This window comes from Saccostrea echinata, unplaced genomic scaffold (genome assembly GCF_033153115.1).
Source record: "Saccostrea echinata isolate AGI-Se365-2 ecotype Australia unplaced genomic scaffold, CSIRO_AGI_Sech_v1 ptg000025l, whole genome shotgun sequence".
NCBI lineage: Eukaryota > Metazoa > Mollusca > Bivalvia > Ostreida > Ostreidae > Saccostrea > Saccostrea echinata.
This window is the reverse complement of record NW_026889774.1, coordinates 17,262,306-17,282,558: the sequence shown is the minus strand read 5'-3', so window position 1 is coordinate 17,282,558 and position 20,253 is coordinate 17,262,306. Positions and strand designations below refer to the sequence as shown.

General features: G+C 32.9%; 1 protein-coding gene and 1 long non-coding RNA gene across 3 annotated transcripts in view; both read right to left on the bottom strand.

Annotated features, from left to right (window-relative positions):
- LOC133192068 (protein-associating with the carboxyl-terminal domain of ezrin-like) overlaps nucleotides 1–20,253 on the bottom strand; it is a 474,471-nt gene that overhangs the window by 23,599 nt on the left and 430,619 nt on the right. The window lies entirely within an intron of this gene.
- On the bottom strand, nucleotides 4,594–5,976 carry LOC133192085 (uncharacterized). Its single transcript, XR_009721784.1, has 3 exons — nucleotides 5,864–5,976; nucleotides 5,358–5,422; nucleotides 4,594–4,753 (listed from the first exon to the last, which is right to left on the bottom strand). It is a non-coding gene; the product is annotated as an uncharacterized LOC133192085 (long non-coding RNA).

The following is a 20,253-nucleotide window of genomic DNA, read 5'->3' as shown; positions in this document are numbered from 1 at the left end:
GTTGCAAAGCAACGAGTAGGTCTTCCGTCCAAGTTTCAGAAGCACTGCTTGTAAGATGGATAAATGGAAGTAAAGTATACTTAAAAAGAAGGCTTCCAGACCAAAAATGATGTTTTCTGTATTTGGTTTTTTATGCTGATTTCCGTTAAATAAAGCAAATCAAGACTACTTCCGGTTTGACCGGAAGTGACTCCCAATCGACAAAAAATTGGGTCAAAAGTCTTGGTTGAATTCAATCATTTAATTTTTGTTGATATCTGCAGAAATACGTCATTTATAGTCACTTCCGGTTCAACTGGAAGTGACAAAAGAGACGATACTCGACAGGAAATACAATCAGACGTCCTCTGTGACATGCATAATTCAATTCAATACAGTGCTCTATCCTATAAGTTGACAATCCTATCCTAGCTATCCTATCGTGAATCCTGCATCCACAATCCTATCCTGTCATTTCAGTCTAATCCTATCCTATCCTACATTGTATCCTGCTGCTCTCAGTTTTTTTTTTAATATTTAGGAGTTAATTTGACAAAACGAAAAAAAAAAATTATAAAATGACCATCAAATAAAAATCAGTTATAGTTATGTAATTAATTTAGATATAATAAATTTTAATGGAGAAAAAAATAATCGAGATCGACTTCCATTAATTTCTGAAACCCCACATGAATTAATTTGCGAGTAAACAGTTAAAATGTAAACAAAAGAATTGTAATAAAATGTAGGCAAGTATTGATCTAGCGAACATGTGAAGAAATTGAAACTTCGCAAGAATTGAAGAAAAAAATATAGTAAAATTTTATTTGTGTTTAATTTTACATACTAACAATGATCGTCGCTCGCGTGGCGCAGTGGTTAGAGCATCTGCTCGAGAGTCGCGAAGTAAGGAGTTGATCCTTACGTCGCGGGTTCAAATCCCACTGTGGGACGTGGAGACCGGTCCTTCGGATGAAATCGTATAAACCGAGGTCCCATGTCGCAGTAGGTGCTGGCACGAAAAAGATCCCTCACTGCTCAATGGCCGTATGTGCCAAGTATAGGACAAAATTTGCAAATCTCCACCGGCAAGTGGTGGCGTTTCCATATGAGTGAAAAAATCTCGAGAGGGACATTAAACAACATACAAACAAACAAACAAAACTAACAATGATCGGGAGACGTCAAGGTATTTGTGATTTCTTTCGAATTTGTTCTCTACAAAAAATAAATGGAGTTAAAATTAGAGAGAGAAAAATGGGGAAACAATAAAGATTGCAAATACTTTTCTAATGTTATGATAAAATAGACAAAAGGAACAAAATTTTTAAACTCTTTATAAGAATCAAACCACGAATACCAAATCCTTCATGCGGGATAGGTACACTGAATTATAACCGTACTCATTGAAGAAACAATTTCTCTATCATGTCTACACATACTAAATAATGACAAAAATAGGATATGTTTGATGTTTTAACAAGTGTATGTTTCATCTGTTCATGTAAAATTTATGCAAAACTTTGTTTTCCCCATAACTAGGCATCACGAAAATAACATATAGATCTAACTGCACCTATATCAGCTGTATATTAGATAATCAGAAAACATCGATTGTCGACGAAAAAATGTTACCGATTCCGATGATCGATTATAATTTTTCATAATTGATCATCGGAAACATACTTCTAATACAATACATTCCGGAATTCTCCATTTCTGGTTTAAAATTTATTTCTCCTTAATGAAAGAAAATGGCGTCTGCATCTGATACTAGCCAACTAGCACAAAGCAGAGGTGATTAAGAACCAAATGGTGCATATATAGGGTCTAAAAAAATTATGTTTGTTTACTGTAACCTGACCGACCCATTCAGTTTACCCCCAGGTGGATTTTTTTTCCTGCCAAATCTGTATTTGCTCTTTGGTTTGATCAATCAGCTGAATCTTTTCACTCAAAAAATATTAATTGTATCTTTTATTTGAGATATAAAATATGCAACTTAGTCAACATTTACCTTCGATATAAAGAGTAATCGATTCCCCCCACAACTTTTTGAAGTTCCTTTTCTGTCGCTAGGCAGCCATGGTGATTGTCCATTGTAAATATAACACCTGGATAATTCAGTCCCGGTGTCATATAATATATTGAACCCCACGATATTTTGAACCCAGGTTCAAAATATCGCTGCGAAATATTGAACCCCCCTATAAAATATTGATCCCGGGGTTCAAAATATTATGGCCATAATATTTTGAACCCAGGGTTCAATATATTATAGTTTTATGGCCATAATATTTTGAACCCTGGGTTCAATATATTATAGCCTTGTGGCCATAATATTTTGAACCCCATTACAGACATTCTCTGTTTAAAGCATAGAGGTTCATAAGATTATGGCCTTGAAATGTTGTACTTCCTAATTTAATTTTTTTTTTTGGTAGAGTGGGGTGGAGGTTTAAGATAGGATTTATGGCTGTAAAATGTTGTACCCCCTACTAGACATATATGTGTTTAGGATGTTGTTTAAAAATTATTGACCTAAAAATAATTTTTGAATGGTAAGAGGGGGTTCAAGATATGACAGTGAAATGTTCAACCCTACAACATTTTATAAAGGATAGAAAATATTTGGCTGAGAAGTATTGAACCTCCATTTAAAGACTACTTTGGAAAGTGAAAGTATCTAACACCCATCTCACACACACTAACTTTGATTTAATTGTTAGATCTCAAGGGTTGGGTATCTTTATTTTAAAATTGTATTTTTTTTTAAATCTGTGCAATACCTAAAGAAATGAGAGTAAAATAATGTAATCAAAATTTTGAAGTCTGAAATTGCCATCAATATTTTATGGTCATAATATCTTGATCCCCCTCCCTCTTAGATTAAAAGTGTAGGGGGACTCAATATTTTATGGTCATAATATCTTGAACACTCTCCCTCTTAGATTAAAAGGATAGGGGGACTCAATATTTTATGGTCATAATATCTTGAACCCCCTCCCTCTTAGATTAAAAAGATAGGGGGACTCAATATTTTATGGTCATAATATCTTGAACCCCCTCCCTCTTAGATTTAAGGGTACGGGGACTCAATATTTTTTGGTCATAATACCTTGAACCCCTCCCTCTTAAATTTAAGGGAAAGGGAACTCAATATTTTATGAACATAATATCTTGAACCCCCTCCCTCTTAAATTAAAAGAGTAGGGGACTCAATATATTATAACCATAATATGCTGAACCCACCGGGTTCAATATTTTATAAGGGGGTTCGTTATATCGCAGCAAAAAATGAACCAGGGTTCAAAATATTATGCGATATATTGAACCCGGGTTTATTATATCATGGCATCAAAATATTATGCTACACCGGGATGTTTGACTCCATTATTCATAAGCAAAAAAAAAAAAAAAAAAAAAAAAAAAAAAATTCCCGACCTACCGACCCTTGATTTTTTGGGAATGTTACAGGAAACAATCAAACATAATTTTTTTGTATACAAAACTATGAAATTCGATTATAATCATTAAAATCGCATCAGAAGCAGTAACCAATTCCAACCGATGATCGATTATGAAAATTAACCGATGTCCCATCACTAATATTAGATTTTACTTTTGGCGTAAATCTAAATAAGAACTTCAAGATATGACAAGACCATAAACCGAGAACAGACAAGTCAAAATTTAGATCTAGAATATGTTGACTTTCATTCATCAAATAAGTTAAAATTGTCTTATTATATTCAATTTTAAATGTATGATAAAAATTTGTTTTATATTTATTATTAAAGTTATTCCTGCTTGAAATGTTCAGTTCATCATTTGTTTGTATGTGAATATTTTACAAACATGCAACATTTTCATCATGTTTGCTAAATAAAAATCAAGATATTCAAAATGTTAAAATTTCTTATTTCGCTTCAGTGTTCTCAATTTATGGTCAGTTCAGTGCCGTACTAGTGTATCTTAATTAAAAAAAATATTTGTGTGAGAATTTAATCAATTAATGTTTACAGAAAACATTTTCCTAAATCTTCATAGTCAGACAGGTTGACAGCAATAATTATTGTAGTCAGCTCACACATATTCCTTAGATCTTATAAAACATGCATAAGAATCCACAGTTGTTACAGTATTTTTAACCCAAATTTAAGTAAATCTTGTATTTTATCTTGACATTTGATCTTGAATGTTATTCAGTGTCTAAATGAGGAATAAAAATAATTGACCAAGTTCACAATATTTATTCAGGGTAATTCCTTTTTTCAGTGAATATAAATATAATTATATATATTGGACCAAATGCATATTATCTACAATTTATATCTACAATGTATAACAATTGAATGTTCCATTATCATGAGACAAATTCATTAAAAGTGTCCATGTAAAGTATACATGTATTTCAATGCCAAGCTCAAAGATACATGTACATGTAGTTTGTTTAAATTGAAGTTTATCAATGTCTTATTACAATTGTATGTTTTACATGCATATTATTTGGCCTGCTTGTCCGTCGCTCAAATTGAATTTCAAATGTCAAAGTAGTTGTCAGAGAGATGGTCATAAAGTAACTGAACAGTTTCACAAATGTCATCAATGCACAGAAAACAAATACATCACACACTGATCTCCTTAATAAAGAACACCATCATTCCAGACTCTAGGAGGCTCTTGGACACTGGTTTGAAAATCTTTCATTATTTATTCCAGCAGCAGATGAGATGAAGTGCAATTTGTACAGTTGCAAATTTGCAGGATTGTCCTGAAGCAAAAAACACACACCATTATGTGCATGTAGATTGTAAATTTTGTCATATACATTATGCATTAAAACTGTATTTGATTGTGATTATCTTTCTCATTTCATGTACAATTGTCTGAATTTCACCTTTTTCTCTCCCAGAGTAATGCATTAATTTTAAAGAAATCAAGCAAAATCAAATCTTATATTGCAACTTCATAGTCATAACTCATATCTTAATTAAACAATCATAATTTACATAATTTACTTGTAGATTATAATTCATTTCATCTCGTCGTCTTGCTAACTAGTATGATTATATGTTTGGATGTTTTTTTCTCTCTCTATTTTCTGCTTGTATTAATCTATTTAATATCTTGTTAATTAATTTCTTTTCATTTTTTGCTTGAAATTTGAATATTAAAAAAAATGAAAATACATATAACATGACCATGATGACCAGAACAATTATACATTAATTTCAGTTTTACTCTCAACATTTTAAAAAGAAGAAAATCACTTATTCATAAAATCTGCAGACACTTCATCCCAACTTAGATAATGATTTTGATGTATTTTAATGAAACATGCATAAACACAAAATAAATAATCTAATCATACATACTTCTAAATGTAAAATCTTTTATATTGTGATGACTAATGAGGGCAGGCAAAATTGGGTACCATTCTCTGAAATGAAGAAGATAATAAATGATTAATTTATGTTACACATTTTATGTTTAACTCACAATAGGTCATACATACAATGTACATGCAAGTGCTGAGTGGGCTTATTATACAAAGTAGCATAAGAAATGATCATGATGATTCTGCATTTAATTATTTTAAATTGCAATCAGATAAGAAAAAATATTTTTTAACCACAGTAGGGAAAAGAGTATATAGCAATAACAAACTGAAAAAGGTATAATACATCTGATCATGTGACAAAGTATTTGTAAATATTTAACCCCCTACCCCTCCCCTTTCTACACAACCTCTTTTTTCCACATCCGATTTCTGTATATATTACAATAGAGTAAATTTTTAATAGTTCAAGTCATTAAAACATTGCTTAAAGGGAGAGATATGTATAAACATGCACACATTTACAGTGTTTAGTATACTTACATGGTCTTGCACCAAACAACTGCGATTATGATCTGTTATAGTCCACCGCTGACGGTTCAAGTGGAATTATCCAGACAAACAGAGCACATTTAACAGAGAAACATGTTATTGAACTGTAACACAAGTAGGAATTGAGTTAATCATTCAAACATGCTGAAGAAATACGATCTTTTGATGTCCGATCTCTTCTTTGTTTATATGCGAAACTTCTTCCGGTGATCGTTCATGGTTAGATCGTACGCCATATTACTCGAAGGTAATAGAATAAATGTGTGTTAAGAAAAAAACGTCTACTTTCTTTTGTGATTTTATAAATAATTCTTTTGTAAACGTTCTATATCCTTTTGCGTTTCTGTAATTTATTCTGACATATGAATTAACCTTTACTCGAATCTGATTGGCTGTAGGATACAGGATAGGATAGGATTGGATTAACTACTATATGTTTCTATCGTGAATCCTCAATCCTGAATCATATCCAATCCCATCCCATGTCAACTTGTGGGATAGCAGCACTGTACCAATATCTGTGAAAATAAGCAATTTTCTACTACTTCCTGTTTGGCCGGAAGTGACGTCATTCGACGCATTTTGATGATCTCGCAAGCTGCTACTTGTCATGTTGAACAACTTTGCTTTTTGAAGTATTACAAATTCTCAATACTTTTTGAGATATCAGGAAAAATATTTTGGCCCCTTTAGATTCTTTATTTTAGGGGCCAGCCCTTTTTTCGAGATAGCATTTAAAAGATCTTGTAATTCTGCACAAATTTTGTTATATATGTTTTAACAAAATATTTCCAAGTAAAAGGATATCGTACAGAAAGTGTTCGAAAATTGGAAACTCTCGATATGACTTTTTTCAGGCCATAGCGAGCGTCGACGTGTGGCACTTCCGGTGAAAGTTAACTACGTATTACAGATCTACATACAGGTGACTCTTGATCTCTCGAAGTTCAAGGGACCGAAAGAAAAGTTCGAGAGATCGCGGGGTTCGAGAGATAGAAAGTGAATAAAATCCGGAATTTTCAGTTCCGATCATCATTGCTCTACTATTGTACATACCGGAAGTATATGTTGATAATGTCATTACACGTTTTCTTTCATATTTTACAGGTAATTCACTTAATTTCAAAAACAATGATCGTATTTTGAATAAATAAAATGATTAATTTAAGTTTCAATATTTATTTGTTCTCATTTCATGATTACATGAAACCTGAATAGCAATTGTCTAATTGGCTCTCCCCCGGGCTTGATCGGTCCTTCACAAGATTGTTTGTAATCGGTATTCAGTTCTTGAGATAGGATTTCTTGTGCAATGTTTGCCAAACTGGGATTGTGTAGACTCTAATAATATTAAAGTTCATAATCTATGGAAAAATTACTGACACGTCTCTAAATTATTTCCTCAAAATTATCGTCCCGTCCAGTCAAAATAAGTTGTGACACGATTTGTTTATAATTCAACAGTTAACCAATTAATTCTATCAACTCTCGGACGATTCACAGGTGTAGCGTCATCTATGTAAACACCCAATTAACACGTCCATCCCAGCCCCAGGCATTCACTGTTATCCAGGTAAGTCCAAGCTGCATTAATTTTACGCTTGATTGACATGCTCGTATACATGCGCAATCAAAACTTCGAGAGATAGAGAGTAAAAAACAAATATGTGTAACGGGACCCAGATCTTGGTTCGAGAGATAGAGAACTTTGAGAGATGGGGAGTTCGAGAGATCGGGAGTAAATTTGCTTAGTTATATAGAGGAAAAAAACGGGACCGGAGGTTCACTTCGAGAGATCGGAGTTCGAGCCATCGAGAGTCACCTGTATGTTGCTCTGTCTTCGCTAAAAGTTTCACGTTCCTGTGATGAGTGCTTTCTCAGAAAACCTGCGGACAAACTGACCCTCCAAAAATCACTAAATCGCAAAAATCTTCGGACCGGAAGTGACGTCATCAAAATAAAAAAATATGTATCAAGATTTTTTAATGTTCTATCAGACCTGAAAGTTTCATGAAAATCGAACGAACCGTTTTCGAGAAATCGCGTGCACAAAATCGGTAAGAAAAAAAATAATAAGAAAAACAGTGGAAAAGAAACCGAAGAATAACAAGAAGGTCTTCTGCTGAAGACGGAAGACCTTAATAAACAGTAGAATCACTATAAGGTCTTCCGTCTGAAACGGAAGACCTTAACTAGATACTTATTGCCTAGGCAATAACAGGTCTTCCGTTTTCTTGACTTCTTTGAAAAAAAACCTCACAAACATCTCAATAAGATTACTCTAAAAAATAACAAAAGTTATCTCAAGACTTCCAAAGATATGTAGATACAGATAAAAACAAACGGAATTACTTTTCTGTTTTCTTTATGAACATCCTCATGAACGAAAGGGCTCCAAACGAATAAAATGTATAAAATAATTTGCATGGTCATGGTCTATCTAACATCTGCATTAGCCAAACATTTCTGCAAAAAGAAAAAAAAACTTTAAAAATTCACTTTATTGCATCGCTTCCTGTCACGACCGGAAGTGACGACAACGTACGATTTTTACATGATGTAGATAAACTGGTAACTAACTATAAGTTCTGAAAGTTTTTGACTTCAGTCATGTAGTGTTTTTGAGCATTTAGGTGAACAAAATCTCAACTTGAGGACAGAAAAACACGCGATCGGAAGTGCATTTTTCTAAGATGGTTGACTTCACACTAGACAATTGCAGTCTCAATAACATATGTAAAAATCATTTCAAAAACTTTATGAATAAGTGATATTTTTGGGAATGTTAAAAATCCCAATAACATATTTTCTCTCTTATAGCCGGAAAGTGTCGTTTTTTGTTTCCAGTGAGACCAACACATATAGAAACTGTGAAAGAGATTCAATTATATGATGCAAGTTTTATTTCAAAAGTGAAAAGTTTAAATTTTCGATTTCTTTGATCACTTCCTGTAACGACCGGAAGTGACGGCTAACGCTATTAACCCAAATAGTTTTGCCTACTCATTAAGTTCTATTACTCATATAAGCTTGGTGTCTTAATCTCTTACCGTTTCTGAGATCTCACTTTGACAAGTTCTTATTTTGCGGACAGTAAAACATGCGACCGGAAGTGAATTTTACCAAGATATTTGACGTTACTCTAGACATTTGCAGTCTAAATAACATATCTAAAAATCATTTCAAATACTTCATCTATAAGCGATATTTATTGGAAAGTAAAATACTCAAATTATGTAGTTTTTCTCTTATAACCGGAAGTTGACGTTTCTGTTTCTGGTGGGACTAACATATTTCGAAACTGTTACACAGATGCAATAATGCGATGCAAGATTTAATTAAAATAAGAAAAGTTGAAATTTTCGATTTCTTTGAGCTCCTCCTGTGATGACCGGAAGTGACGGCTGACAGTTTTAAACATATTCTGCAAACGTACTTGTCATGATCTATAATCCCTGAAAGTTTGAGGTCTTAATCTTTTACCGTTTCTGAGATATCGTCCGGACATGATCTCTTTTGAAAAAACGGAAATTGGACATATCTGACGACCGGAAGTGAATTTTGCAAAATCCTTAAAAATGTTTTTAGTTTATTTTATTTGTCATAATCCCTGAAAGTTTCAAGAAAATCCATCAAGCCATCTCTGAGAAATCGCTTGGACAAAAAACGGGAAAAAAAAAAAAAATAATTTATAAACAGTAGAATCACTATAAGGTCTTCCGTCTGAAACGGAAGACCTTAATAACAAGAAACAGAGTAAAAACAATATGTTCCCAAACTCCGTTTGGGGAACATAATTAGGATGTATTACAAATCACTGTATACTTCTGCAGATGCAGAACTTCTCGATATAGATCTGGCAGAAATTATTACAGTTACTGAGGTTCCAAAACTTAATAATCATGTTGCCAAATCACTTTAGGGAAATATTTTGGGAAATGAAGTCTTACAGGTGTTAAAAAATATGAAAAACAATAAATCACTGGGAAGTGATGGTTTCACTGCTGAATTTTTAAAATTTTTTTGGTCAGATTTGAAACATTTTATAGTACCTGTCATAAATGATGTATTTCAGAAAAAAGAACTCCCTATCTCTCAAAGACTAGGGATAATTACATGCTTATCAAAAGGTGATAAGCCAAGAGAATTTCTGAAAAATTGGTGGCCTATTACACTTTTAAATGTGTTATATAAACTTATATCAGGTTGTATTAGTTATAGAATAAGATCCACCCTGGACAATATTATATCAAATACTCAGCTTGGATTTTTAAAAGGAAGATACATAGGTGAAAATACCAGATTTCTTTATGATCTTATGGCTTACACTGAATCTAGAAATATACCGGGGTTGCTTGTACTAATAGATTTTGAAAAAGCTTTTGATTCAATATCCTGGACCTTTGTGTATAAAGTATTAGAATTTTTTGGATTCAGTAAAAACATTATTGAATGGGTAAAAATTTTAAATACAGAATTTTGTGCATTTGTTCTTCAATGTGGATTTTTATCTGAACAGTTTAATATCCAAAAAGGATGTCGTCAGGGAGATCCTGTAGCACCATATCTGTTTCTTCTTTGTGTGGAAATTCTTGCAATTATGATTAAACAAAATCAAAGCATTAGAGGAATTGTAATTAACAAGACAGAACATAAAATATCTCAATATGCAGATGATACCTGGCTTGCCCTTGATGGTTCACCTGGATCACTTTTTGCAGCATTAGATACAATTGATTTTTTCTCAAAGTTCACAGGACTTAAAATTAACAGCTCAAAAACAAAAATTGTTTGGATAGGTTCAAAAAAATTCTCTAATCAAGTTTTTCACCATTCTTGTTGGAAACTTGAATGTGATTGCACAACTTTCAATTTACTTGGAATTAATTTTTCAGTAGAACTAGATAAAATTATTGATATTAACTATAATGTTCAAATACCAAAAATATAAGCATTAATTCAACAATGGAGAAGAAGAATTCTTACTCCTATTGGAAGAGTCAAGGTGCTAAAAACATTGACTTTACCAAAACTTAACCATCTTTTTATATCCTTACCAAATCCAAGTAAAGAAACCTTGTCATAATTGAACAGAGAAATATTTGAGTTTATATGGAAATCAAAATGTGATTAAGTAAAAAGAAAAATTATTACTCAAGATTTTTTACAAGGAGGATTAAAAATGTTGGATATAAATAACTTTATTATCTCTCTTAAGTGCTCCTGAATTAAAAGATTAACAAAAAGCAATCATGGCAATAATGATAAAGACATATTGACTAAACTTTTTGATTTTGGTGAAGAGTTTGTATCTTGTTTGATTGTAAAAAATAATGATTTTTGGAAAGATGTGTTTAATTCATGGCTATTTTACATGAAGACACTCAATAACAATTCATATATGAAAACTAAGTATCTGAATTTACTTGTCTGGTATAATCCCAATATAAAAATGGGAAATAAAATAATGTTTATAAAGACCTGGTATAAAAATGGTGTCAAAAGTGTTTGTGATTTCTTAAACAATGAAGGAAATTTTTTAACTCTCATCGACTTTGAAAATAGATTTCTTTTGTTTATTGTTTGCATTATGCAATACAACAGTATTATCTGTGCTATATCCAGGTATTTAAAAACAATGTCTATAGACAAATCATCTGTTAAGAGACAATGTACACCTTTTATTCCTTTTTATTTTGAAAATATTATTGTATACGAGAAGTGCACAAAAATAATTTACAAATATTTTAATAGTAACCTTGTCACTCCTTCATCAATTTTTAGATGGAACCAGGAACTGTCAGTGTTTTCGGAATCTGATATTTGTGTTCAGGATGTTTTCAAGGTTTGTTTTAGAACAACTATGGATACTTCTGTTCAATGGTTACAATATAAAATCCTTCATAGAATCCTTCCAGTGAAATATTATTTGAAGAGAATAAATATTTTATCTGACGACCACTGTACTTTTTGTAAACAGGAGATATAGAAACAATACAACATATATTTTTGAATTGCACAAAAATCTCTTCATTATGGAGTAATCTTAGTATGCACATTTTTACAAAAACTTCTAAAAGAGTTGGGTTTAACATGTGTAATATTATTTTTGGTGAAACTCCATTATTTTATCATAACAGGGTAATGAATTTCATTATTCTTTACACAAAGCAATGTATATTTTCCTGCTTGAAGCAAAACAAAATACCTATGATTAATAGGCTGCTACATTATTTAACTCAAGTACAAAATAGAAAAATGCATATCAATTCAAAAATTTGAAATGAACAATTTTGAAAACTTATGGGCACCATGGATTAATATTTTTGAGTTATAAACATTTATTAAAGCACCAACAATAATTATTTTTTCAAATGGAATACTTGTATCTCATTGATAATAATTTTCTTTTATTTCATTCCTGTTTAAAGTCAGAAGGGGAAGTGTGAATGTGTGAGAGAATGTGAGAAAAAATTTCAGCATGTTACTTGATATGTCTCTTTTTTCAAATTTAAAAAAAAAAAAAAAAAAAAAGATAAACGTACCCCAGCCACAAAACAATTAACGTCATCCACGCATATGCATAAGACTAATACACACAATCTTTGGCTTGCATAATTAAAATCAAGGTAAGCCATACATACACCTAATATAATTGTCACTCTATTATCTGTTGATCACAGGAACACAGGTAACCCATGCATGACAGACAGGTGGCTGTTATCAATTTAGTTTACCTAACGGACTTGATCATCAGAGCAGAAAATTATCCTGACTTTGAGATGATGCATATGATTTAAATAAATGGGTACACAATTTTACTTTGAGATAACTGGGGCATCAGACATTACCTTGTTCGACATAGAGAGGTTTATCTTAATCATTTATATAGCAAATTTCGTCAGGACTGCGGCCTTACTTCGACATATCCGGGGTATTCGAGATATCCGTATTTGAGATGTCAAAGTTTAGCTACATTTAAGTCGACATACTCCGAGGACCAAAGATGCATCAACTGATAAAGTTTGATGATTCTAAGCCAATTTGTACCTGATATATTTAGATAAAGCCATAAAACTTCAAAAATAGGTCACAGTGACCTACTTTTTAGTCAACTAACTCTGCCGACGCAAGATGATATCAACTGACAAAGTTTGGTGATTCTAAGCCAATTTGTACCTCAAAATATTTCACTAAAGCAATAAAATTTCAAAAGTAGGTCATGGTGACCTACTTTTCAGTCAACTTACTCCGAGGTCCCAAGATGCATAAAACTGACAAAGTTTGATGATTCTAAGCCAAATAGTACCCAAAATATTAATAGCCATAAAGTTTCAAAAGTAGGTCACAGTGACCTACTTTTCAGTTGACGTTTTATGAGGACCCAAAATGCATCAACTTACAAAGTTTTATGATCATAGGCCTTAAAATGTCCAAAATATGCCTCTAAAACCCTTTGAAAGTTCAAAAAGTAGGTCATTGTGACCTACTTTTTAATAAATATGTTATATGGCCCCAAGATGCATCATCTTACAAAATTTAATGATTCTAAACCTCTCAGTATTTGAATAAATGACCTTTAAATGTTTTGAAAAAGATTAGCCATTAAATTCAAAAAGTAGGTCAAGATGACCTACTTTTTAGTTGATGTACTAGGAAGACTCAAGATGCATCAACTGACAAAGTTTGATGATCAATTGTTCAAAATATGCCTCTAAATCATTCTGAAAAAGAATGGCCACAAAATTGAAAAAGTAGGTCACCATAACCTACTTCTGAGTCAGCTTGATATGAGGTTCTTAGATGCAGTTATTGCCCCTTTCGCTAGAAATCTTGTTATCGCTACTCCTCTGAAACCATAAACCATAGAGGTATGAAACCTTCACCAATGTCTTCGACTAATTGAGAAGACTCTTCAATCTATTCATTATGAAAGGATTCGTTGAGCCCTTTTATGAGTTATTGCCTCTGAAAGTTTTTGAAGTTTACAAATAATGAAAAATTTTCAAAACGATAAGTCGTAAAGACATGAAACCAACTGCATTAGATTTTTTAACCCTAGACCATGAAGTTCATGTCAAGGTCAAAGGTCAAGGTCATTCAAAAATATGAGAAATAAAACTCTTTTTAAAGCTCTTTTGTCTTTCAACATATACTGTACATCTTTAATATGTACTTTTAAAACTATTTCAAAAATTTCAATCTTGTCCCCTAAGCTTAACCCTTTTAAAAGTTATTGCCCCTTGTGCAAAAAACCTTGTTATCCCTACTCCTCTGAAACCGTAAACCACAGAGACACGAAACCTTCACTAATGTATTCAGGGTCTTAAGACACAACTTCAATTTATTCAGTGCGAAAGTATCCAGTGACCCCTTATATGAGTTATCGCCCTTTAACGTCTTTGCGCTTACTAATAAACATTATAACTTTAAAACTAAGAGTCGTAGAAGAATGGGGTTAAGTGCAATGTGACCCTTGACCTTTGACCTTGAATATTTGTTCAAGGTCAAAGGCCAAGGTCATTTCAAATTTTTTTAAAATATTCATTTTTTCCATCTCTCAAGCCATTTCTGGTTTCTTTTGTATAAAAATAAACAGTAGAGAGTTAAATATGAAGAATATATGAAATTTAAAGAAGGTTGAAAGACCTCTAATTGTTCGAGAACAATTAGTCTACTAGTTAGGTCTTTCCACTTTCCGTGGAAAGACCTCTTGAAATGCTTATGTTTATTATTATTTTTCTGTTATGGCCGTTTGAACCAAAGGACGTATCAAAAAACTTTATAGTTCATGATACTCGACATCAAAAGTTATTTCGAAAAACTACCCAAAGAGTATGTCCTATGACCCCTTTCGGAGTTCTTGCCCCTTGTACAAAGAACCTTGTTCCTTCTAAACCGTAAACCGCAGAGGTACGAAACTTTCACCAACGTCTTTGACTAATTGAGTACTGGCTTCAATGTATCATTGCGAAAGTATTCGTCGACCCATTTTATGAGTTATTGCCCCTGAAAGTTTTTGGTTTTTACAAATAATTCAAAATTTTCAAAACGATAAGTCGTATGGAGATGAAACAAACTGCATAAGATTCTTTGACCTCAGACCTTGAAATTTTTGTCAAGGTCAAAGGACAAGGTCATACAAAATATGAGATATTAAGCTCTTTTAATATCTCTTTTGTCTTTCAACATATACTAAATATTTAATATGTCCTCTTAAAACTATTTCAAAGATTTCATACTTGTCCCCTAAGATGTACTCTTTTAAAAGTTATTGCCCCTTTCACTTAAAACCCTGTTATCACTACTCCTCCGAAACCGTAAACTGCAGAGACACGAAACCTTCACTAAAGTCTTCAGGGTCCTTAGACACAACTTCATTTTATTAGTGTGAAAGGATCCGATGACCCCTTATATGAGTTATCGCCCTTTAACATCTTTGCACATACTACTAAACCTTGTAACTTAAAAACTAAAAGTCGTAGAAGCATGAGACCAATTGCACTGTTACCCTTGACTTTTGACCTTAAATATTTGTTAAAGGTCAAAGGTCAAGGTTGCTTAAATTTTTGAAAATTTTCATTTTTCTAAACTTTGAAGCCATTTGCAGATTTCTTTTTATTCGAAATTTAACTATAAAAAGGTAAATATTAAAGAAATCTTTTTAAAAAGAAAAAGAAGGTGGAAAGACCTCTAATTGTTCTGTGAACAATTAGTCTACTAGTTAGGGCTTTCCACCTTCTGTGGAAAGTCCTATTGATTTTCTTCTGTTTATTATTATTATTCTTCTTCTTATTATTTTTCTTCCGCTGATTTTTTGTTTCGCAACTTATCGAAGAGACGCATCTTTCATATTAGTCGACTACTTAAATGATTTTCAGATTTGACCCAACGACTTCGATCGATGACATTTAATGAAGTTATTGCCCCTTTCGCAAGAAAAGCTTGTTATCACTACTCCTCTGAAACCACAAACAGTAGAGATACAGAACCTTCACCAATGTTTTCCACTAATTGAGAGGGCTTTTCAATCTATCATTGTGAAAGGATTCATCGAAGCCTTATACGAGTTATTGCCCCTGAAGTTTTTTTGCTGTTTACGTAGACTTGAAAAAAATTTTAACACATAGACGTAGAGACATAGGACTAACTGAAATGGATTCTTGCATTTTTGTTCTTGATATTTAGGTCAAAGTTCAAGGTCATCCAAAATATGAGAAATACAGAATATATGAAAGAGGGGGGGGGGTTAAACCAATATAAATGTATGAAATAAACTATTCCAAGCTTTCATTATCTTGTTTTCTTCTTAAAATGTGTGTAGAACATTTTATTTATCATAGCTGCATTTAATATAACCCACATGGAAGCTTGTTTCATTCAGGAATCTTCTTACTGAACCTGCAACAATCTTAGGATCCGCAGTCAGGCCGCTTCGAGTCCAATCTATGTTTTCCCATATGATGAACTACATAGTACATACCATTAGCCTCGAGTCCGATTTATTTCATCGGCAACTTTTCTAAGTAGTTTTAGTAAATCAGAACATTTAACACCTCAAATTAAACCTTTGAATGCATAATGCACAAAAATAGAACTACGATATGCACACTAAAACACATGTCATGTATTGTACTTCCATGGTAACTATGTAAACATTGGCCAGGGTTCTCCACAAAGGGGTTTACCATGGCGGCCCGCCATGGTTAAATTTATGTGTGCCATGGTTAAACGAGCTTTTTTTCTCTCTCTCCTTTTCTCTTTTTAGGTCTTTCCACCTTTCTGTGGAAAGACCTCTTGAAATGCTTATTAGGTCTTTCCACCTTTCTGTGGAAAGACCTATTGAAATGCTTATGTTTATTATTATTATTATTATTTTTCCGTTACCGCCTTTTGAACCGAAAGACTTTTCGAAGAACTTTATAGTTCATGATACTCGACATCAAAAGTTATTTCGAAAAACTACCCAACGAGCATGACCTACGACCCCTTTCGGAGTTCTTGCCCTTTGAACGAAAAACCTTGTTATCGCTACTCCTTCGAAACCATAAACCCCAGAGGTACGAAATCGTTACCAATGTTTTCGACTACTTGAGAGGACTTTTCAATCTTTCATTGTGAAATGATTTGTGGAGCCCTTTATTAAGTTATCGCCCCTGAGAGTTTTCGATGTTTACGAATAATGAAATATTTTTCAAAACGACAAGTCGTAAAGACATGGGACCAACTGCATTAAATTCTTTGACATTTGACCTTGAAATTTATATAGAGGTCAAAGGTCAAGGTCATTCAAAATATGAGAAAATTAGCTTTTTAAATATCTCTTTTGTCTTTCGACATATACTGAATACCTTTGCATCTATAATATGTCCTTCTAAAACTATTTTAAGGATTTCATTCTTGTCCCCCAAGCTTGACCCATTCAAAAGTTGTCACCCCTTTCGCAATAAAACCTTGTTATCGCTACTCCTCCGAAACCGTAAACCGTAGAGATTCCAAACCTTCATCAGTGTCTTCGACTCATTTAGTACACTCTTCAATCTATGAAGTGCGAAAGGATACTTCGGCCCCTTGTATGAGTTAATGTCCCTGAAAGTTTTCGCTGCTTACATTTAATGAGCTTTTTTTCAAAGGGTCTATCCTAGAGACATGGGACCAACTGCATGGGCATGTTTGACCTTTGACCTTGAAATGAAGGTCAAGGTCAAAGGTCAAGGTCATTTAAAACCATAAGAAATTCCTTATATGTATGTAAAAATGTAACAATCAACTAAATGACCTTGACCTTGAACTTTGACCTTTGACCTTGAACTTTGATGACCTTGGCCTTTGACCAAAAGGTCAGAATCAGTAATTAAATTACTCCTCTTCTCAAAAAAAAAAAAAAAAAAAAAAAAAAAAAAAATCAAACCAATAGCAACGTAGAATATTTCTCAAAAACTCGTACAACACCTTGGATCGACATAAAATTTCGGGGGAACTGCAGAACAGACCTGAAAGAAACTTTCCTGAAAGTTTTACGCTGAATCTCTGAAGTATATAGAAATTATGAATGTTAACGGCAAACACTACATTTTTTCTCGTATCTGAAATTTAGGTGCCGATGAACATAAAAATGAATTGAAGCTTTTATCGGTTATTTCTTCAGTTGTTATGAATAGCAGTCGATTCTCTTGATATGATATGATATTTTAATACCAAGCATTCTTGATTTATTTAGTATGTGGAATTTATTTCAATTTTATTTAGAATTAATATTAATCGAATGAATGTCGAAAACAGCGATTTTTCAGAGCAAATAAATTTTCACGCTCTCATTGACACCTTTTTCTATCTAAAATGCATATCTGAGATTTTAATTTATGCTACTTACATTTAATTCAGTCCACACAGAGATGCTTATTTCAATCTTACCTAGTATTTCAGGATATTCAGTCATATCCGAACCCGATCCGATATTTTCATATATTTGTAAACAAAGTCACGGCACTGCAGTACTAATGCATCATAGGCTCTAAATGATTAACTCAATGCATTCAAATTATACACCAACTCAAATAATTTTTTTAAACCGAAAATCTGCATTCGTATTATACACCAATCGTGTTTCTCAAAACTATCTAATACTGATTACTACATTCCATAACAAACAAATCGCCAAGTGCTTTTAGATTCCTATTTATTCCTAAACAATATATTTACTACCTCCATCTTCATCGGAATGCATGGCCTAATGGTTAGCGCACCTGCCTTTCAATCCAAGGGTTTTGGGTTCGATCCCTGCTGGAGGAGCAATTTTTTTTTTTTTTTTTTTTTTTTCATTTTTCTTCTTTTTTTCAACCCAAATGACACGGAAACACTTAAAAAGGTGGAAAGGCCTCTAATTGTTCTCTGAACAATTAGTCTCCTAGTGCTTTATTGGTCTTTCCACCTTTCTGTGGAAAGACCTATTGAAATGCTTATGTTTATTAGGTCTTTCCACCTTTCTGTGGAAAGACCTCTTGAAATGCTTCTGTTTATTATTATTATTATTAGGTCTTTCCACCTTTCTGTGGAAAGACCTCTTGAAATGCTTCTGTTTATTATTATTATTAGGGCTTTCCACCTTTCTGTGGAAAGTCCTATTGAAATTGTTCTGTTTATTATTATTATTTTTTTTCCGCCGCGTGTTTTTGAGTTTCAAGATTTATCGAAAAGATTCATGGTCCATAAGAATGTACTTGGTGAAAGATTTTTGCAGTTGACCCTGCGTATATGAACTTTGAACCCTCGAGGAGTTATAACCCCTTTCGCAATAAATCCTTGTTATCGCTACTCCTCCGAAACCGTAAACCCCAGAGTTACGAAACCTTCACCGAAGTCTTCGACTACTTGAGAAGACTTTTCAATCTTGGTATTGCGAAATGATAGATCGAGCACTTTGAAGAGTTATTGCCCCCTGAAAGTTTTTGTTCCTCACGAATAATGAAAAAAATTTAAACGATTAATCGTAGAGACACAAAACCAACTGCATTGGATTCTTCATCATCTGACCTTCAAAATCTGTTCAAGGTCAAAGGTCAAGGTCACTCTAAATATGAGAAATATAGCTCTTTTTCTATCTCTTTTGTCTTACAACATATATTACATAACATTAAATACATCATATGTCCTTTTAAAACTATTTTCAGATTTCACTTTTCAACCCCTAAGCCTGACGCATTAAAAAGTTCTTGCCCCTTGTGTGAAAAACCTTGTTATCGCTACTCCTCCGAAACCATTGACCGTAGAGATGCGAAACCTTCGACAGTGTCTTCGACTACTTTAGAGACTTTGACCTTGAAATTTAGGTCAAGGTCAAAGGTCAAGGTCATCAAAAATACGAGAAATACAGAATATATGAAAGGGGGGGGGGTTAAACCAATATAAATGTATGAAATAAACTATTCCACGCTTTAATTATCTTGTTTTCTTCTTAAAATGCATGTAGATCATTTTATTTATCATAGCTGCATTTAATATAACCCACATGGAAGCTTGTTTCATTCAGGAATCTTCTTACTGAGCCTGCAACAATCTTAGGATCCGCAGTCAGGTCGCTTTGAGTCCAGTCCATGTTTTCCTATATGACGACCTACATACCATTAGCCTCGAGTCCGATTTATTTCATCGGCACTTTACTAAGTAGTTTAACTAAATCAGAACATTTAACACCTCAAATTAAACCTTCGAATGCACAGTGCACAAAAATAGAATTACGATATGCACAGTAAAACACATTTCATGCATGCATTGTACTTCCATGGTAACTATGTAAACAAATGCCATCAACACGGAAGCAAAAAGAAAAAAGGAGAGAGAGAGAGAGAAAGGAAGAGAGAAGAAAAAGGAAGAGAGAAGGG